Below are 6,000 nucleotides of genomic sequence, written 5' to 3' on the forward strand. Positions count from 1 at the left end.
TTAATAGCAAATAATGCCCATTTGTCAGGAACCGGACAGCAGGACAAGACAACACAGTGAGCCCTAAGCTCAGCCCCGCCCACTGTCCTCTACCTATTTGCCACAGTCCGCCCTAAGATGGCGGCGAGCAACTGGGCGTCAGTCCCTGCACTGGCTAGGTGGGACACAAGTACAAGACAGACAGACAAAACACAATAAAGAATGGTCGACAGTCCGGGTCACAACAATCGGGCAGCAAAAGTACAAAATCACAATCCAAAGGCAAGGTCAAAAAACAGGCAGTATGGTCAGGGGCAGGCAGCAAGCAGGAAAGGTCAGAAATACAAAGCAGAGTCAGAATAAACAGAGCAAGAATAGCAAACACAGAACCAGGCAGAGACAAGCTCAATATCCGGCCAAGATATCCCAGACTGAGGTAGTTATATAGGAGGCCAGGGTTCTGATCCAGAACATAATTGGACCATCCCCCTGAACTCCAAGCACAGACAGCTGAGAACAAAACAGATCCACTGGCAGGAAGACCTATCAGTCAAAGCAGAACCAAAACACAGATTAACCCTGACATGGCCAGACAGAACTCAGCAGGTAAAGTCGGGTGTGTCTCTCAAGGTGAGCAAATAACCAGTGTTCACACACTACAAAACAAAACACAGAAACAGAATGCAAGAAAATCAGCACCTTCTCGGCCGCACAGCATGAGCAGAGGGACGCATGACGCTCCGCAAAGATACCATCCTGACAGTACCCCCCCCTTTTATGAGGGGCCTCAGGACCCTCACCAGACGAACCAGACCTGGGAGGAAACGGACCTCTTATAATACATGTCTCAACATCGCTAGAGATCTCATCGTCCGTCTCCCATTCATCAGAATCAGACTCCAAGTGATGGACAACTGGTCTCCTGACAGATCTCCCATAACCGCTCAAATCGGTACCAGACACAGAGCCAATTTCAGCATTACATGAAGACACAGATATGGCACAATCACCAGGATATACAGAGCCAATTTCCACCTTACACAAATCAGCAGACTTGGTATCCTCGGCGGGACACACACTAACTACACCCACCTGGGCGCCCAGATGACCCTCCTGGTAGTCACCTGGACGCTGATGATCTGGCCTCGAGGGACGCTTGGCACAAAAGCTGATGTAGTGTCCACTTTCGCCACAATAAAAACAGAGTCCATTCCTTCTTCTGTGTTCTTTGCGGGCCAGGGATCTATTAATTTTGCCCAGTTCCGGAGGTTCCTCCAGGGTGACCAGAGGACAAGTTATAGAAGGCAAAGGTTTAGAGGGGATAGAGGAAGGAACATCAATGACACAGGGGTGGTCATGGCATGGTCTATTTTCATTATGATCCCTTAGCGTGCGATTGATAAAAATCGCCAGGGAAATGGCCTCTTCAAAGGAGCTAGGGGTGGGGTGACTAACCCAAGCGTCTTTAAATGTCAGATATGTGTTCAGGTCCCCTGCACACTTGTCAGGCTCCTTGAGCATGACCACTGGGGTGGCAGGAGTGGTAGCTGGTAGCTGCTGGGCTAATAACTGAACTTGCTTGGCCAGCTCAGAAACGAGGGCCGCAAGACCCTCAAAGTGGGCAGACAACTCCTGTGCTGAGTCCATACTAGCCCCAGGTAAGGAGTAAAAAATTTTTAGGCCGGATATTCTGTCAGGAACCGGACAGCAGGACAAGACAACACAGTGAGCCCTAAGCTCAGCCCCGCCCACTGTCCTCTACCTATTTGCCACAGTCCGCCCTAAGATGGCGGCGAGCAACTGGGTGTCAGTCCCTGCACTGGCTAGGTGGGACACAAGGACAAGACAGACAGACAAAACACAATAAAGAATGGTCGACAGTCCGGGTCACAACAATCGGGCAGCAAAAGTACAAAATCACAATCCAAAGGCAAGGTCAAAAAACAGGCAGTATGGTCAGGGGCAGGCGGCAAGCAGGAAAGGTCAGAAATACAAAGCAGAGTCAGAATAAACAGAGCAAGAATAGCAAACACAGAACCAGGCAGAGACAAGCTCAATATCCGGCCAAGATATCCCAGACTGAGGTAGTTATATAGGAGGCCAGGGTTCTGATCCAGAACATAATTGGACCATCCCCCTGAACTCCAAGCACAGACAGCTGAGAACAAAACAGATCCACTGGCAGGAAGACCTGTCAGTCAAAGCAGAACCAAAACACAGATTAACCCTGACATGGCCAGACAGAACTCAGCAGGTAAAGTCGGGTGTGTCTCTCAAGGTGAGCAAATAACCAGTGTTCACACACTACAAAACAAAACACAGAAACAGAATGCAAGAAAATCAGCACCTTCTCGGCCGCACAGCATGAGCAGAGGGACGCATGACGCTCCGCAAAGATACCATCCTGACACCATTATTTTAAAACAATAGCCATTAATTTAAAATAAAGGCACTTAATTTCAACAGGGATCAGGACTAAAGAAGGAATTGCTGGCAGGTCTCTAGACAGTTGAGCTACCCCTATACCACAGCTCCAATACATTTGGGCTCAGAGATTCAACTATACTTGGATTGTTTCTTACAGGCATAAACTGCCTACAGAGAACTGATCTGCAATCAGAGACACTAGCTGACAGCTGAGAGAGCAGGAGGCTGGGCAGCTTTGATTACTCATAAAGAGGAGGAAGGAGCAAACAACACTTTGACACCTCATTACAGTAGGATTGTACATAATCCACTGCATGAACAAATTACCAAAAGGTACCATGTTTACTAGGAGACTGCCAGCTACAGCACACTGTCAGCACCTTAGGTAGGGCCCAGGTGATGACAGATTTCATTAAAAAAACACATTTCTATATTTATAAATTGTTATATGCATAACACCCAGACAGGAAGTAGTTGTGGTTAGCAGCATAATAGAAAACAGGATGCTAAGATGAGGACGAAACTGTCAACAGTTAAAACAATTCTCTATTTAGTTATAAAAAATTAAGCTAGTCACCTCATTGAGATTGGGAGTTTTCATATGGCATACCTAAATCCTAATCTTACTGCTATACAAGTGGTGGTGGATTTGTAGAACCCAATAGCTGTCAGTGATGGGTGAGCCAGTTTTTAAAGATTTTTGAGGTGCACAACGTTAGTAAATGTGGGGAAGCAAGAAACCGAAAGGGAAAAACTAATAAAAATGGCAATTTGATAACGCAAACGTAAACAAGGGTCACTATGTTTTGTAAACCCCCCCTTATGTTATGAACATTCATGCATTATGTTATGGGTGTTCAGACATGTATAGGTTGTGTGGTCCATCTAATGTATTAGTGGCATGGCATTCAATAAGACACATCTCAATGAGCTGATTGCTTAAAATGTCAAGGTACTGTGAGAAGCCATTGGGGAACACATGCATCTAGGGCCCTACAGTGCTTAGATAAAGCTAGTTAATTGATAGGTTTGCAAAAGCAATTGGGTGCTGAGATTTAAACCGGCATTCCAAGAACATTTTTACTTGTCAAACTTCCCCCGGAGAACACTGTATCAGGCCCCGGCTTCTGTGCTATACATTCCTATGAAGGTGTTGGAGAGCGTCAAGTAAGATCTCCTCCGGATGCGGTTAGTGTGAGTTCAACTGCTAATGACTTGACGAGGTTAACCTATGTGATGTCTATACCCTAAAGACAATGGTATATTTAGTAGAGGAAAAAAGAGAATCTAGGTCCTCTAGACAAGTCTAAAAAGATGGTGAATAATTACAAATAGTGAGACATAAAGGTAAATTTACTGGTAGATAATCAGAATATAGTATATAGTATATAGCATATAACCAATAGCATGATAAAAACATATATTAAATAGCAAGTGACATGATAAAACACAAATAAACACAGACACAATATGTAGAATATATAATTACAAATATGGTGCTAAACACTAAAGGGAGGACAAGTCAGAGAACACCCCAGCCCACGCCGTGAATCTCTCTAAACGTGTAGGACAGTATCCTAAAGCAGGACAACTGATTCGGATAGAGCAAAGCTACCGCAAAGGTCTGCGTACTGTATCTTACAGCGCAGGTGACACCGGGACATGCTCGGACACTTAGCTCAACTCAGGTAACCAAGAATTGGGCTTGTGTTACTCTTGTAGGATGTGTAACTCGACACTATGGGGCAAAAGGTGGTTATAGTGACAAAGGTCAAAACACAGGCACAACTATTCTTCTCTCAAGTATTTACTTTTCAAGTATGTCTTCTACTAAAGTTCTGGCAGAGCACAGTTCTAAATTGGGTTGGGAGCCTCACAACAAACTCTTCTCCACTTCTCTGAACTCTCTACTCTTCTCAGCACGCAACCAAGTCAGCACTGTTATTCTACTCACTACCTCAGCATCTCTCAGTACAGATCCAGTGAAAGCAAGTCTGTATCAGTCATGTATTATTCACCTGTATTACAAGAGACTTGCCAGTAAAGAAACACTTTATTTATTCTACTGGGACTCAGTGATCATTGCACCAGCACCTTCACATAAATTACACCATCCTTGGGTCATTTCCCCTTTCTGTTGATGGCGGTACCGACAGTCCAGGTGGGTTACATCTCCACTCCGGACCACCGTGATAAGCGCCCAAAGGACCCATCACAACCCGTCAGGTCACCAATCATTGGGGAGCAATATAGCCAGCCATACACTAAAAGCAGGTATACCATCATACCTGTGTGCTGAGGTAGCACTTGCGTCACGACAACCTGCTAACCGGCTGAGCCTTATTCCACCAACCATCCACCATAGAAGTGGCATCACACAGCACCATCTAGCAAGTTACCGGTCGCAGCGGCACCACACTAACACTTGCTGTAGTTGCTTCTAAAGTTCTTTCTAGCAGCCATGATATAAATTCTACTAGACCTTGCCAGGGGCAGGATATAATAGGAGATAGGAGAATGACAGTAAACTGCAATAAATGGGTATTGCAGAGTACTTTATAACACCCTTTTAAAATTCAAAACACCCTTTTCCCATTCAACTAATAAATCTAAACTACAAAAGAGAAACCTAATTGTTATTGTCAGTATTTAGTGCAGAAAATATTACAATACAATACTATTAATCCTGCATAGTGAATGGAGTGAAATAAAATAAAAGAATTGCCATCCCACAAAGCATGAGATAAAAAGTCCCATCTACCCAAAAGACGAGAATGGACAAAAAGTAATTTTTTCCATTCTGCAAACATCAAGAACATCTAAATAAAGTAGTGGATTTTTATAAATTGTATCATTCTGCAGACCGCAAGAAACCCACCAGAAACCACATAGCGTTATTGTGTACGTCACAGTGATGGAAAAGGGATGTAAAGGAGAATTTGTGAAGTCCAGACAGCGTTATTGAAAACAAAAAGGGAGATTTTATTGTTTTTGATTCCAGGCAGAAAGCTCTTCCTTATTTCTCATGAAAAAGTTCATTTTTGGTGGCGTCATATGGTGAGTAAAAATGAGCCTTGAATGACACAATTGACTTATAATTAAAGATAAGCGAACCTGGAGCATGCTCGAGTTTATCCGAACCCAAACTTTCGGCATTTGATTAGCGGTGGCTGCTGAAGTTGGATAAAGCCCTAAGGCTATGTGGAAAACATGGATATAGTCATTGGCTGTATCCATGTTTTCCAGACAACCTTAGAGCTTTATCCAAGTTCAACAGCCACCGCTAATCAAATGCGGAACGCTCGGGTTCGGATGGACTCGAACCCGAACCCGGTTCGCTCATCTCTACTTATAATACATCAATGCACACCAGTCATAAGGCGGGTCAGTGACAGTAATACTGGCAATACCAAAGTGGCATAGAAAGACAGTGTGCACAATCTAGTTACTTCTTATTTGGATCAGATACATTACCCCCACTTTGCCAGGTCTGTCTAGCAATGGGAACATTACCACTAGGTGTGGGCTTGGCACCACTAGGAGTTTGCAGTGGGCAAGAGAGCCAGAAACACACTAAGCTGGTGCCAAAGCACC

Source organism: Dendropsophus ebraccatus, chromosome 1, assembly GCF_027789765.1.
Source record: "Dendropsophus ebraccatus isolate aDenEbr1 chromosome 1, aDenEbr1.pat, whole genome shotgun sequence".
NCBI classification, from domain to species: Eukaryota; Metazoa; Chordata; class Amphibia; order Anura; family Hylidae; genus Dendropsophus; species Dendropsophus ebraccatus.